Below are 16,345 nucleotides of genomic sequence, written 5' to 3'. Positions count from 1 at the left end.
ACAGTCTGCATGATCTTCTTTGCCCACCCCCCAAGTGAGGTAGGTGCTTCTGCTCCCCTCCATTCACAGAGGAGAAAACCCAAGCGGAGAGCCTAGGCTGTTTCTCTGAAGTCACCAACAGAAAACTACAAACTGAAATTGAATAATAGTTTCAGTAACTTTTTTAAATGTAACTTCTTTTAATTGTAATTTTACGCTTTCTGCAGCTGCCTGCCACCCTCCCCTTCCCTTCGATGACCACTTTTGTAGGCTACAGGGGACCAGGGAACAAAGCCTGACGGGGGGGGGGGACCCCCACACGGGGACGGCACAGCAGCCCCAGTCAGGTGGTAGGAGAACAAGCAGCTACAATTACAAATGTACCACAACAATTAATGTTGAAGCCTGGGAGAGCTGCAGAGTGGGGAGGCCCGAGCCTGTTTGCCAGGGTTTATTTGGCAGTGGTCTTGCTCTGAAGATTGTACTCCTTCAGCCTGAGCGAGTTGATATTGATGAAGCCGGTGGCATCAATGGGCTCATGGTCGCCCTGCATGTTCATGCTCACCAGCTCTTCATTGTATAGTGAGAGTGGAGACTCCCAGCAGAGGATGTAAACTGGCCCTTGAAGACAGATACCTGCTCCTTCCCTTCCACCCGCTCCTGGGACTTCTCAATGCAGTGGTGAGCAAATTCACATTTAGGGCTGTGCCAGAAATCCATGTATATAAGCTCTACGAATTTGAGGCCCAGGCCATGCTTGATTTTGCATACTTCCCGATCCATGGTGAAGGCCACCATATCTAAATGAGCGTGGTAAAGGACGGTCCCTGCTGGAGTCTCGTAGATACTCCGGGACTTGATTAATGAAGTGGTTCTTCACGATGTCAATGCGACCCACTCCGTGCTTGCCCGCAACTTTGTTCAGATACATGAAGAGATCCGAGGACGTGCTGTGGGTAGTGCCATCTTTGATGTTAGTCACCTTCACAGGACCCCCTTTTTGAATTCTATCTCAAGGACAACTGGGCTGTTGGGTGCTTTGGCAGGTCCTGAGTTTTTGTGTAGAGGCCTGGAGGTGCTTGGTTCTTGGGTTTTCCAGGATTCCAGCCTTGTAGCTGATGTGCATAAGGTTCTCATCCATGCTCCAGGGTTTTTGGGGGCGACAAGGATGGGGATTCCATGTTGCTTTGCATACTCCATCAAATCATTTTGGCCCTTGAATCTGCTGTAAAACTCAGGCATCCTTCAGGGGGTGATGACCTTAATCTGGGGTGCCAATGAGTAGCAGGTGAGCTCAAAGCGGACCTGGTCGTTCCCCTTTCCCATCTTCGCAATGAGCAATTTCCACCTGTCTGCAAGCTATGCAAGGCCTGGCAAGAGAGGTACCCAGGAGACAGCAATCCTCATAGAGTACATTGGACTGTACAGCAGGCCAGATGAACTCTTCTACAAACTCCGTGCTTACATCCACAATGAACACCTTTAGAGCCCCAAGCTTCAGCTCCTTCTTCCTGGCTTCCTCAAAGTCTTCCTTCTGGCCAATGTTAGCCAGGTAGGCGATGACATCATAGCCTTGTTCCTTCAGCCACTGTACAGGACCGCCATTGTAGGCCAGAACCACAGAGCCCTTGCTGAGTGTCTTGTCTTGCATTGGTACAGGTACAGGTACAGGTCCCTGGAGTCCGTAGTCTGTCTTCCTGGCCGGGATGAACCAGTCAGTGAGCCCAGGAGGCAGTGGCAGACAGGGGAGCAGTGAGTTGCTGTAATTTTATTGCCTGTGGCACTCTCCCCTCAAAATGACTGCCGACCATTTAAACGCTACAAACTTTTGGAGGTTTTAGTTGTTTTGTTTTAATTGTCTGAATAAGGTCCAGTATCCCAGGCATTTTACTCAATGTCCTATTGGTGAAGTAACACTAAGGCAACTCTACTAAAGGGAAGCATTTGATTGGGGCTTGCTATAGTTCCAGAGGTTGTCCTTTATCATCATGGTGGGAGCACGGCAGCATACAAGTGGGCATGGTGCTGGAGGAGCTGAGATATGAAAGGGTTAGCAGACCTGCCCACAGTTACAAACTCAGAAGTCTCCATTGCACTCCCTCAACTGAACCCAGGGTCTCCCAATGGCCAGTTCTCTCTCTCTCTCTCTCTCTCTCTCTCTCTCTCTCTCTCTCTCTGGTGAGTTGTTGAAGTTCCCATTTTTTTTAACAGTAGATTCTATTTTAAATGAAAGGTTCTTTATTAACCTTCAACTACCATGAGTTTGCCAGGCTCCATTAAGAATCTGTCTCATGCTGGCTGGTTCTCTAAGAGAGCTGCCCCCTACCTCTTGCCCTCTTCCTCCCCCACCCCCCAGTAACAGGAAGACTCCAGGAAAGGGCGAAGAGAATGCAGGTGTACTACCCCACTTCCTGCTCTCCTTCCTCCTGCCCTGACCTAAGCAGTTGGCAAGTTGAGACTTCCTGCTGGCCAGGACTACAGCCCTAAGAAGCCATGAACCCTGGCTGTGCTCACCTGGTGAGGCTCTTGACCCTAGGAGAAAAGTCTGCCAACTTGTTGTCTGCGGCCTGGCAAGAGGGGACCCTCAGATATGGAGAGAGATTAGAAGGTGAGACCACGCAGCACACGCAGGGCAGGCACAGAGAAATCACCCATCCCTGGAGGGTGGAAACAGGATGAGCAGGGGTTGTTTCGCAATAGGGGGAAATAAGAATGTCCTCAGGAGCAAAGGTCTGAGGAATGCCAGAAAAGCACAGGAACAACCGGGACGAGCTCCAGGTGCCTTGAGCACGGCAGTGGAGCCAGAAGCATATCTCAGGAGCACTGGGCTATTAAAAAAAGCCCACGTGTCTATAAAGTTATCGGTAAATACTTGGAAGAATAAACAAGGACAAACTATGGCGTCCAAGTGTCCTGTGCTCTGCACTGCTGCATTTCACACGGGGTGGTTACTTTCTTTCTTTGTTGAGTGGTTGTTTGTTTGTTTGTTTGCACACAGTTTTACTCTGTTGCCCAGGCTGGCCTGGAACTCTTCCTGCCTCTGCCTTCTGAGTGCTGGGGCACAGATGTATGCCACCATACCCAACAGGATTTAGGATTTTCTTTTTCTTTTCTCTCTCTCTTTCTTCCTTCCTTTCTTTCTTTCTTCCTTCCTTCCTTCCTTTCTTTCTTTTGTTTTTTTTTGAGATATGGTTTCTCTGTGTAGCCCTGGATGTCCTCGAACTCATGACAGCGGATATCTTTTTCTGTCAGCTTATAAAGGAAAAAAAAAAAAACACAAAAACTACAATGAGTCCATTCGCAGGTGCAGGATGTGCTGCCTGGTGGTCAGCTCTGACCCAAGATAGTTTAGACCTAACAGTTCATACTGACCTTTGATTTGGTGGGTCCTATGTAAAGCTTTGTGGAATTTCTTAAGATTAGAAAACCTCATACAGAACATACAGGACAAAACTGGGTGTGTGGTCAGCATGCCCTTGGGCCATCACTCCTCTGTGTCAGTGACTGACAGGCATGTTACAGCAACAACAAAGAATAGCTGACAGACATAAAAAGCAGTGACTTCAGCTATTCTGGGGCCGTCAAATCAGAACACTCTATAGACCAGGCTGGCCTCAAACTCAGATCTGCCGGCCTCTGCCTCCAGAATGCTGGGATCAAAGGTATGCTCCACCACCGCCTGATGATTTAAAATGATTTCACAATTAGAAAAAAATTCCTGAAAGTATTATTCAGACCTGGGAGTCTCTGCAGCTGTGCTCTGGGAAAGGAAGTAGGTGTGCCCTGGTAGAAACGGTTCCCAAAAGGAATGGGAAGAGGGCCAGAAGGCAGCAGAGGACTCCACATCGCCCCCTTGTGGTAAGGGGAGGACCTCAGAGGGAAGAGCAGGATCTGATAGGTTATTTCTCCACCAGTGAAATGAGACAATTCAAGCCAGATTAGCATATATTAGAGGCAGATTTATTGAAACTGTTCTATGGCTCCAAGGATTGAGGCCAGGGGAGTCTCAGGGCGGGGTGTGGGAGGGGGAAGAGAAGGGAGAAGAGAAGAGAGAGGAGAGGGAGGGGGAGGGGAGAAGGAAAGAGAGAGGTAACCAAAATGTCTGCATTATATAGGGAGGAGCCTCTAGGGGAAGAGCAGCCCAGCCCCTGGGCTGTAGAGATCAAAGTTGGTGGCAGGGTATGCCTGGTAGGGGCTGAGGGATGCTGGGAGAACCTGGAGGTCAGGTTTTGAAAAGTAAAATATGCACCTCAGGTCCTTGTCTCGGAGTCTGAAACCAAACAGAATCCCCTCTAAGCAAGGCACACTGGTGGGATTTTTTTTGTCGAGGATAGGGAGGCAGACAGTGTGTAAGCTTATACAAAACTGTTGGTCCTGGGATGAGGACAGGTCGGAGTGTGAAAGACCAACCTCAGAAAACTGAACTGAGCCAAGGGCTGCAGGAAATCCAAAGCAGCAGAAGACTTTGCAATAGGTTTCATTTCTCAAGGTACAATAGGAGAGGTCCTGAGGGGCAGGGCTTAGATTTCGAGAGATAAACCCTCCTCCTCTTCCTTCCCCTCCTCTTTCTTCCTCCTCCTCCCTTCATAGTTCAGTCAGGCCTCAAACTGTGAAGCCAAGGGTGACCTTGAGTTTCTGCTCCCACCTCGCAACTGCTGGAATGAAAGGTGTGCACAACCACAAGAGACTTTAGACAGCCCCTCGGGGGAGGGAGTGGAGGTGACTCACCTTGTAACCCTTACTGCCCTGGAGCTCACTGTCTCTGAAAACAGGCTGGCCTCTAAGTAACTTCCTAGCAAAATCCCAAGGAGTGCTGGGATTTCCGGCATGGGTCACAAGCCCAGCTCTAACACAGACATTTAAGGTATCTTTACTGTGTGTTGTACTTCATCAGATAAGTAGATTATCTCCCACCTGTGCTGACGTGCACACCAACACAGGTGTGCGCTCAAGTCCCCAATGCAGAGCAGCCTTTCCCACCCCTGTAATGGCTGAGATGCAGGAGTGGATGGTGGTCCTAGAATCCAGAGGGTTATCAGTAAGCACCGTGTGAAACCACAGCCAGATCCACGAACAAGAGAGAGAGAGAGAGACTCCTGACTCCAATACCCTAGAGAGACCAGAAACACGAGGAAAGAACCTCTTGGTTACACAGTGGGGGATTTTAGCCAGATGTGCAGCTGTCAGGATAGAATAATCAGGCAGGGGCTGGGGGTGTACCTTGGTTGGAAGAGCACGCGCCCACCATGCAGGTAGTCCTGGATTCAATGCCATGTGTGAATCCGTAACATTAGTGCATGCCTGTAATCCCAACACGCTGGGTGAGGAAGCAGGCGGATTTGAAATTCTAGTTTGTCCTCAGCTACATAGTGATTTTGAGACTGGCTTGGGCTACATAGAGCCCAGTTCAAATCGGTGGCGGCGGCGGCGGCGGCGTCATTATCACATCATCATGAAGCCTCAAAAGTAACCATTCTGTCCCCACGTTAGGACCTCTAAAAGGGCTTGTAGGAGGGACAGAGATCCTTGTGCTCCCAGATAAGCACTAGGGGGACCTAGAATGTTAGCAAACAGGTTTGTTCCTTCAAGGACGGAATGCCATACCTGTTATGTGCCCAGAAGGCTGGGAGCATGCTAGCCCGGTGACCTCTGCCCTATCTGTATGGACAGAGACACACTGTTTTTCTCACTCTGTAGAACTTATCCTTATGGACTTCACAAAAAGTCTCAATGTAGTCACGCCAAACCTTTATTGAACTTACTTTATTGTGCACACTGGATTGAGTTAATAATCATCAGGGGAGTTTTCACCAAATTGTGCTGTGCTTGAATATGCCTAAAATAAACCACTCAGGGTCAGACTCCTGGAGTTTGAGCCAATGCTGGCTACCCAACTGTGATGAAACGAACAGCCTTCTTGACTCCCTCCACAGTCACTCTTACAGTAGCTCTGTGGCAGAATGCTTGCCTGGTATTCACAGAGTCCTGGGTTCAATCCTCAGTATAGGAATAAACTGCCAAAGACTTCTCAAAAAGCAGACAGGTATCATCTGTGTAGTAAGGGCAATATCACAGCCAAGCACAGTGCCTGAGTCACGCCCTCCCACACAGATGCTAACATGGCTGCAGCAAGCATCTAATAGCCGGTCAGGAGGAGGAGAAGCCCAGGGGAGCCTTGAGCACTACAGAGGAGCAGCAGGCACACAAGGAAGGGCAATAGGAGGCAGCAGTATTCAGGAGCACCTAGAATGTCTCACCAATGGAGGGACACTGGCCACTTTTCTTCCAGTAAACATCAGTGAAGTCATAAATCCATTCCTAATGGGAAATTCAAAAAGGTTTATGTAGTTGCTATTATTCCAACAAATATATCAACAGTAACAGTTAACATTAAATTATAATCTCAAAGAAAATTTTAAAAGCGCATCAGGGCTAAAGTATATGCTGTGGTAAAATGTCTTCCCCGTATCCACAAAACTCAGGGTTCTATTTCCTAAAGGAAAGTAAAATAGAAATAAAACATGGGGGCTGGTGAGATGGCTCATCCGCTATGAGCCTTGGTTGTTCTTCCAGAGGTCCTGAGTTCAATTCCAGCAACCACGCTCCAATGCCCTCTTCTGGCAAGTGGATGCATATGTAGCAGAACACTCACACAATAAGTAAATTTAAAAATAAAATAAAACATGGGGTGCTGGTAAGGGCTTATTTCAGTTTTCCTTTTCTTCCTTGTTTGATTTTAGAGACAGAGTCCTCATGCTCCATCGTTAGTTTGTTTGGGTTTTTTTTCCTTTTGAGATAAGGTTTCAGTATGTAGCCCAGGCTGGCCTCAAACCTATGATTCTCCTGCCCCCGGCCCCTAGTGCTAGGATTACAAGCATGTGCTACAGCAACCAGCTAAATAAAACACATTTGAATATTTCATTGTAAAAGTGGCTTTTATTTAAGCCTGAAGTCATCATCATCTCCAATGCTTACTGCCTTAGTCTGCTGACCTACGCCTAGTCCTGGAAGCTTCCAGCCTCCGTACAACCTAATCTAGGCCTAGAATGTTCTCAACCTCTCACTCACCCTTTCTCATTCTTTCAGAACTCTGGTTGGCTGGTTCAACTCAGCAGTCCTGGCTCAAATTCCTCTCCAAGCTGACTGATTCAATCTCTCTCTCTCTCTCTCTCTCTCTCTCTCTCTCTCTCTCTCTCTCTCTCTCTCTGCCTCTCCTGAATTGCTCTGCTTGGCCTCATACTAACTTTGGCAGTCTGTTCTAATCTTCTGGCTCCTTCTCATTCTCTGGCTCATCTGTCTTCATCTGTGTCTAGCTTGTTCTCTCTTCAGCCTGTTTCAGTATATCGTTCTCTCTCTCCTCTCTCTCTCTCTCTCTCTCTCCTCTCTCTCTCTCTCTCTCTCTCTCTCTCTGCACTGCTCCTCAGTTAGCTTCCCTTTCCTCTCTCTTCTCATGAGAGTTGGGCATAGCCTAGTCTGTAAAATCTTTCTCTGATTCATCACTTTGTCTGACACTCAATTATATATCACTTTCAAACATGGCTGCTTCTTTCTACAAGTTACCTTTACCTTCATTGTCTGGGATTAAAGGTGTGTGCTAAGGCTTAGCCACTCTATAACACAAACGCGGGTTTCATGTTAACAAGAAACTTAATGTTAGTTTTTTTTTTTTTTTTTTTTTTTTTTCGGAGCTGGGGACCGAACCAGGGCCTTGTGTTTGCTAGGCAAGCGCTCTACCACTGAGCTAAATCCCCAACCCTTAATGTTAGTTTCTTAATGTGTTTACTGCTCAATCACTTAAAATACCACAAATTTAGTTCTGGGTTGGGGGTAGGGCAGGGCGCAGAGGCAGACAAATCTCCATGAATTTAAGGCCAGCCTGGTCTACAGAGTGAGTTTAGTATATCCAGGGCTATTTAGAGAGACCCTGTCTAAAAAAAAAAAAGAAAGAAAAAAATACCACAAAATTATTTTCTTCTTCTGAAGTCTGGAACTGAAAATCTAGAATTCGTTCCATTGGGCCCAAGTCAGTGTAGGCAGGGTTAGGTCTATTGGGAGACTCTGGGGAGGGTCTGTTTGCCTTTTATTTATGATCCTTTCTTCAGCTCCTCCAGATGCCCTGTGTCTGTTTTCCATCCTTTATTTCCTTGGTCAAATCTCCCTTTTCCTTTAAAATGCTTAATTTAGTTATTACGAGGGAAGGGAAGGGGGATGCGTACCATGGCACACTTGTGGAGGACGGCTTTCCAGCGTTGGTTCCCTCCTTCCATCTTTATGTAGGGTCCAGGGATTGAACTCAGGTGAAAGCTTATACAGCAAGAGTCTGTACCCACTGAAGCATCTGCTCTGCCCTCCCTCTTCCTATAATAAAGGTGCTTGAAATTACTTTTAAGGGCAATTCATAATAACCAGTTTGATGAGGTCTAGAGCGGGCTTCTGAGCTTGCTGGTGGAGAATTATCTTGACTGAGTTCATTGAAGTGGGGTCTATCCACTGCAGGGTGCGTCATTTCTTGGTTGGGATCCTGGACTATATAAATAAGAAAGCAGCTGAGCAGCTGCAGGCGTTCCTAGCTCTCTGCTTCCTGACTGTAGATGTTATGTGATGGTCCTAGGGTTTATACTGCTTCAAAGAAACGCTATGACCAAGAAGCAAATTGGAGAGGAAAAGGTTTATTCAGCTTACATTTCCACATTTCTGTTCATCACCAAAGGAAATCAGGACTGGAACCTGAAGCCAGAGTGGATGCAGAGGCCATGGAGGGTGCTGCTCACTGGCTTACTCCTCAGGGCTTGCTCAGCCTGCTTTCTTACAGAACCCAGGACCACCAACAAGGGCTGGGCCTTACCCAACTCATCACTAATTGGGAATTGCCTTACAACTGGGTCTCATGGAGGTATTCCCCAACTGAGGCGCCTTTCTAGCTTGACTCTAGTTTGTGTCAAGTTGGCCAGGATAGTGACCAACTGCTTAAACATGTGCATTCTCCACTTCCCACCATGAGCTCTACTCCTGCAGTGCGAGCCAGGAAAAATCCTTTTCTCCTTAAGTTGTTTTTCTCACAGCATTTTATCACAAAAGCATGGAAAGAAACTAAGACAAAAATGCAGCAAGTTTCTGACTCAAACAAGCCATAGAAATGAGCAAAAACCCCTCTCTGCTGGCTCCTTAATTAAAAGCACTTGTTGCTATTCAAAAGGACCCAAGTTCAGTTCCAAGCCCCCTTATAGTGTCCCACAGTTACCTGTAACTCCAGTTCCTGAAGATCCGACCCCTTCTGCCCCCCTCTTGCACAGGCACACACATTGTGAACATATGTATGTGTAGGCAAACTCTCACACACATAAAATAATAATGAGCCTTAAAAAAAACAGTATGTTGTCAAGATACAAAATGGTTTCCCAGGAGATCTCTCATCTAATCAACTCTGAGAGCTGAGCAGCAACAGAGAAAAGCAGGTTAAGAGGTACCGTGAGGAAGGTGAGCAACAAAACCAGAAATTAGGGCAGTGCACAGAATGACTGATCCAGTTTTTCAACCTATCATTATCAGGAGAAATTAAAGAAAGGGAAAGACTACGCTAAATTAAATGAGATTTAAGAGCGGTAATTACTGAGTGCAATTTGTGTACTCCGATGCCAACAGGCTTGGAATGAAAGGACATTTTTGAGACCATTAGGGAAATTTGGACATGAGTAGAGAGTGTGAAGGAAGTGTTACTAGTCTTGTTCATTGTAGTAGGGGCAGTATCTGTGGAAGAAAATGGCCACCCACAGGAGAGACGCTAAGTCTAGATTTAGTTTCAGAATACTTCAGGAGCAGTAAAAGCAAAGGGACCAGCTCATGGAGTGTGGGGTTTACCTGGTGGAGGGAGATGATGATATCTATGGACAGGGACTCATCACCTGGGCTGCGGTAGGACTTCCTAGTGGCTTGGTTGTTTGGTGAGTGGGGAATGGGGATCACCCATGATTCTGTAAGTAACCCATGCTCTGCAAGTCCGCTCAGTAAATTCATTATTTCACCAAGTGGGACTTTGGGATTGTCAAACACTTGGTCTGCTGTTTGTGGGTCTACTCCGGGGTGCGTATCCTTTTTTGGGAGGAGTCTTCCCCAGGGAAAGCTCACACAATAAAACCCAGTCTGCCTCTAGTTACAATTGAACCCAACATATTGAAGACTCAATCCCCCCTACAGCAGGGCTCAGGACTAGGGCTTTGGAAAGTGGTCAGATCATAAAGGGTCTAATGTGCCCTGAGAACAGAGTATGAGGACAGCCTCATACTCAATAAACTATTACCTCACAATAGTGATGCAGACTTAGGAGGTTGTGCCCAGCCGAGGGATGTTGATCCTTAGAAGGACTCTACCTCACCCTGGGCCTCTCTGTCTCTCTCTCTCTCTCTCTCTCTTTTTTTTTTTTTTTTTTTTTACCTTTATTTAACTGAGTATTTCTTATTTACATTTCGATAGTTATTCCCCTTCCCGGTTTCCAGGCCAACATCCCCCTAACCCCTCCCCCTCCCCTGGCCACCAAGGTGACCAGCTTTACCTACCACACACCCCCTTCTGACCTAGAAATGGCGGAGCCAAGTGGCCATGGATGGAAACCTTCAAAAACATCAACCCGGAACAGTTTCCTCCTTTCTGTTGATTGTCTTGAGTATTTGTCATGGCGATGATAAACTGACTCAGTCCCTGTTCTGTTTTAGAGATATGCTTGAACTGTTCCATAACTATTTTGAAATTCTTAGAGAGAGGTGTTCTATTGTATCTTATAACATTTATAAAGTCCTCCAAGCCTTACTGTTAGAAAAAAAAATCCATTATGCTCTTTTAAAATATTTTTAAAGCTATGTGGTGTGATAGAGCACACCTTTAGCCCCAGAAGAGGCAGACAGAGCTGTGGAAGTTCAAGGTTAACCTGATCTCCATTGTGAGTTCTAGGCCAGCCAGGGCTACATAGTGAGACCATATTTAAAGAAGAGAAGGAGAAAGAGGAGGAGAGGGAAGAGGAGAGGGGGGAGGAGGACAAGGAGGAGGGAAATATAAGTAAACGTGTGTGTACATGATGTCTTGGGAGGAAGAAGTTGGATGGAAGATGGGACCCTTTCCTGAGAAACAAACCAAACCAAAAACATGGCAGAGAGGCCAGTAAGCTACAGGGAGAAAACCCATCACTAGCAAATAAGACATAGAGGTCAGATTCTACAGTGGTTTCACAGAGGAGGCACGGTTTACTTATACCTGTATCCATTTATTTGCTGGCTATTTTTTTCTAGAATTTTCCTGTCTTCATGAAGACTGCTTCCTAGCAGGATTTTTGCACCTGTTTATTGGGCTAGGCACAGATTTTGTTTATTTTGGCTGTATCCTCAATTCACCTTACTCCTCAAAGCTAATTTCGCTGAATACTTAATTCTAACGTGGTAGTTATTTTCTTTTCATCCTTTGAGGATATTATTCTACTGTGGTCTGTTTACCCTTGCTGGTGAGAAACCTGTCAGCTCAGGAGTTGTTTCTGTGTAGATGATGTGACTTTCCTTTCTAATTGCCTGGGAAAAAAATCCTTTTTGTTGTAGAAATTTTCAAATGCCCTAAAGTAGAGGGAAGAATATAATGAATGTTTTTATTTCCAATATTTAGTTTCAAAAGTCATCAACATTTACCTCTACTCTGTCCATCTCCCCACAGGCTTTTGTCTCCTGAGGCAAGGTTTCAAATAGCCCATGCTAGCCTCAGACCCCATATGTAATTGGGGATGACCCTATATTTCTTTCTTCCTTTTAAAAAAATTTTGTTTTGTTTATTTTGTTTTTTGTTTTTTGTTTTTTTTCCAAGACAGGGCTTCTCTGTGTAGCCCTGGCTGTCTGGAACTCACAGAGGTCCAGAGTACTGGGATTAAAGGCGTGTGCCACCACTGCCCAGCTTGACCCTGTATTACTGATCCTTGTACCTTTATTTCCCACGTGCTGGGACTGCAGACAAACACTGCCACGCCTGGAACTCAAACCTAGGTCTTTGTGCACACTAGCCAAGCTCTCTACCAAATGAGTGGCAGCCCTAGGCCCCAGTGACATGGACTATCATGCACAAACCCAAAACTATGCCATGTGCATGGCGGCACGCCCTGTAACCACCGTTCTCTGGTTGCTGAGCTAGGAAGATTGCTGGGAGCTCAGGATGGGAGCTCAGGATGGCCAGAGATGCACACATAGCAGGACCTTGGAAGAAACTAGACAGGCATGTGACTGTGTGGGAGCCAGTTGTCCTCCCTGAAGAGGGTAAGTGAAAACCAAGGGTCCCTGCCTTTCAGGTTGGGGAGAAGAGTCTTGTTCCAGATGGAGGAGAAGATTACACACCACACACACACACACACACACACACACACACACACACACACACTTTTGTTGTTGTTTGGTTGGTTTTTGGTTTTGGGGTTTTTCTGTGTAGCCCTGGCTATCCTGGAACTCATGTTGTAGACCAGGCTGGCCTTAAGTTCGGAGTGCCTACTGGGATTGAAGGAGTGCAACACCACCTGCCACCTTACCTGGCTTTTTTTTTTTTTTTTTAAAGACAAGGTGTAAACCAAATTGGCCTTGATTTTATATATATATATATATATATTAAAGATTTATTCATACTTACCTGGCAGGGGAGATACCATGATCACGAAGGTGGTTTCCCAGGGCGAGGCTTATCCATTGCACCTCGGATGTGTTGACCCTGCATTTCCCCCAAATGCGGGAAACTCGACTGCATAATTTGTGGTAGTGGGGACTGCTCAAGGCTCTCCCCTGACAAAATAAAAAATGAAAAAAAAAAAAATAAAATAAAGATTTATTCATTTAGTTTATGTATTTGAGTACACTGTTGATCTCTTCAGACACACCAGAAGAGGACATCAGGGGTTTGGGAAAGCTCAGTGGTAGAGCGCTTGCCTAGCAAGCGCAAGGCCCTGGGTTCGGTCCCCAGCTCCAGAAAAAAAAAAAAAAAAAAGAAGAGGACATCAGATTCCATTACAGATGGTTGTGACCCACCATGTGGCTACTGGGAATTGAACTCAGGACCTCTAGGAAGAGCAGTCAATGCTCGTAACTGCTGAGCCATCTCTCCAGACCTGGCCTCGATTTTTGTTTGTTTGTTTGGTTGGTTGGTTTTGAGATAGGATCTCATTGTGTAAGCTATTGTCCTGGAATTCACTATGTAGACCAAGCTAGCCCTGTGCACTTACCACACCTAGCTTCTCCTTGAATTTGAGACCCTCCTTCCTAGCCTGCCACATGTTGAGATTATAGATGTGTGACATTGATATGTAGCTTTCTCAAGCTTTTTTTTTTTTTTTCTTTTTCCTTTCTTGAGACATTTCATGTAACCCAGGCTGAGTAAGGGTGGTCTTGAACTCCTGATCCTCCTGCTTCCACCTCTAAGTTCTAGGAGTATGAATAAGCATCTCCAAGGTCAGCTTCTCATCCCGTGGTTATTCCGAACGTCGGACTCCACCTCCAAAGTACCAGATTCAGCTCAGCATCTGAGCTCCTTGAGGTCTACGCGCCTTTTGCCCAAGTTCTCTCTGCATTTAGCTGAGTGCGCCCTCTGCTGCTCACGTGCAGAACTCAAAACTATAAAGTCTGTGGGCTTTAGCACAGGCAATTGCCTGCCTGAACAGGGTTTGGGACTCCACCCCACCTCCCATTCCGTCTCTCCAGAAGAATAAAAATTCTTTGCTTTGGCCTGCAAATCTTCACTAAGCTGCATGTGTACACTCTGAGGAAACAGACCCTCCCTCTTCCTCGGCTCCTGGTCGTCTCCTCTGCACCAAATTCTCCAGGCAGCGTAGAGTTGCCCTCCTCCCTTGCTGTCCTCCCCGCTTACAGCTCACAGGCGCCTCCTTCCCTTGAGCTCAACCTACTGGAGTCAGAGAGATTGCTGGGCGTTCAGGATTTAGAAAGAGATGGTCCTTCTGTGATGGATAAAGCGATTGCCAGTCACCAAGCCGGATTTCTGGAATTCACATGATATAAGGCAAGTACCAACTCCAGAAAGTTGTACATACAACTGTGAGAGGAGTGGGAGAGAGGAAAAGCAAATAAACACAATACGACTTTTTCAAAAAGAAAAAAGACAAGGCCCTTCTGATGGGATCACAGCACACAGTCACCAAGAGACATCCCTCCTTCATGCTATGTAGCCCTGGGTGGCCTGGGACTCACTATGTAGCCTAAACTGACCTTGCGTTTCAAAGGATCTTCCTGCTTCAGCTCCTGGGTTCTAGAATTCCAGGCTTGTGTTGGCATGGCCCTTAGGATCTATAACCTTATGAGGCTGCCACTGCACAGAAGTCTATCAATAACAGCATAGCCTCCTGTTTCACCCACTGCCAGCAACGAGTTTAATGTCAAGATTTTGCCACACAGGATAGATGAGATGGCTAGCAGGAAAAGGTGACTACCACCAAACATGATGACTTCAGTTCAATCCCCAAGATCCACAGAGTAGAAAGGAGAACTAACTTCCTCTAGTCTGACCTCCATATGCTGTGGTCCCACTCTGACAGGTACACACATACACATAAATAAATTATTGAAGAAAAAAAGAACTATGGGAGCTGGAGAGATAGCTCAGAAATTAAGAGCACTGACTGCTCTTCCAGAGGTCCTGAGTTCAATTCCCAGCAACCACATGGTGGCTCACAACCATTTGTAATGGGATCTGATGACCTTTTCTGGTGTGTCTGAGGACAGCAACAGTATACACATATACATAAAAAATCATATATGTGGTGTGTGTGTGTGTGTGTGTGTGTGTGTGAAGAGAGAGAGAGAGAGAGAGAGAGAGAGAGAGAGAGAGAGAGAGAGAGAGAGATTGGGTCAGGTACCCAGCATAGCTACCTCTAATATATGTATTAAAGAAGGTATGTCTAAACAGATACATTCATACACCCAAGCTGAGTGGACTGGGAATATAGCTTAGTTAGTAAAGGGCTTACCCAGCAGGCTTAAGACTTGGATTCCATCTCCAGTTCCATGTAAACTAGGTGTAACAGAGCACACTGGGAACCTCAGCACCTTGGAGGTAGGGGCAGGAGGATCAGGAGTTCAAGGTCAACATTGGCTATAGCGCTTGCTCAAGACCAGCCTGGCCTCCATGAGACCCTGTCTTAAAACAGTTCAGAAAACAAGCAGGGTTGTGCATGCCTTTAATCCCAGCACTCAGGATAGGCAGATTTCTGTGAGTTTTAGGTCATCCTGGTCTACAGAGCAAATTCCAGGACATCCAAGCCTGTTACACAGAGAAACAGGCTTGGTGGGGAAGGGGATAGCCAACCAGGACTGGAGAGGTGGCTCAGCAGTTAAGAGTGCTTGCTGCTGGGCTGGAGAGATGGCTCAGTGGTTAAGAGCACTGTCTGCTCTTCCAGAGGTCCTGAGTTTAATTCCCAGCAACCACATGGTGGTTCACAACCATCTGTAATGAGATCTGATGCCCTCTTCTGGTGTGTCTGAAGACAGCCACAGTGTACTTCTATATAATAAATGAATCTTCAAAAAAAAAAAAAAGTGCTTGCTGCTGCTGCTATTTCAGAGAAAAGAAAAAAGCTGGGTCAGGTATACCCAGCATAACCACCTCTAAACTATTGCCTCTTGCCTCTCTGCCTTGAGTGCTGGGATTAAAGGTGTGTGGCAGACCTGACTGTTCTGTGTAATTTTTATCTTTGGAATTTTAGCAATGTAAATGTATGATCCTCGAAAATTGGCATATTTACAATGGCTGCGGACTATTGGTTTTTGTTTTGTTTTATTAAATTGAATTGTTACAGCCTCCAGTTTGATTTGAGCTGAAGTTATTTGAGTCCTGCTTAGCTATTAACATGAGTCTTGTGATGAGGTAAGTGGTGGGACACCGGGGTGTGATTCAAGGTTGGTCTTGAACTCATAGCAATCTTTCCGCTGCTGCCCCCTGCTCCCACTGTTTATTAGGAAGTGGGAGCAGAGTTTCATTTAACCCTGGCTCATCTAGACTCTCCAGCCCCAAGGCTAGTCTTGAACTTGACTTCATCTGCCACATGCTAGGATTATAGGTGTTACAGGGAGCCCACCACAGATGACCACTCAGACAGTTTATAGCCAACTGAAAGTCTTTAATTCTAGCTGAATGGGACTACACTCAGGTATTCAGGACATACTGTTACCCTGAGCATTTAGACTAATGGGTCTCAAAGGCAAAAACCACATCCTGTTGTCTGTGCAACTTCAGGGGGAGATTTGCACAAGCAGGCAGTTTAACCGAAGCTAAGAATTGGGACATCTTGGCCTCGGATCCTAAGACAGATTTGGGTAATTTTTCATGGGATTCTCCATCAGCAAGAGTA

General features: G+C 46.2%; 1 non-coding gene and 1 pseudogene across 1 annotated transcript; one reads left to right on the top strand and one right to left on the bottom strand.

Annotated features, from left to right (window-relative positions):
• Positions 1-430: 430 nt before the first annotated feature.
• On the bottom strand, positions 431-1,630 carry LOC116904319 (annotated as a pseudogene).
• Positions 1,631-12,616: 10,986 nt separating this feature from the next.
• On the top strand, positions 12,617-12,775 carry LOC116904683. The gene has a single exon (XR_004388381.1). It is a non-coding gene; the product is annotated as a U1 spliceosomal RNA (small nuclear RNA).
• The last annotated feature ends 3,570 nt before the right edge of the window (positions 12,776-16,345 follow it).

The sequence above is a fragment of the Rattus rattus genome, chromosome 6 (genome assembly GCF_011064425.1).
Source record: "Rattus rattus isolate New Zealand chromosome 6, Rrattus_CSIRO_v1, whole genome shotgun sequence".
In the NCBI taxonomy this organism is placed as follows: domain Eukaryota; kingdom Metazoa; phylum Chordata; class Mammalia; order Rodentia; family Muridae; genus Rattus; species Rattus rattus.
The sequence above is the reverse complement of the archived record's forward strand: the minus strand, read 5'-3'. Positions and strand labels throughout refer to the sequence as shown.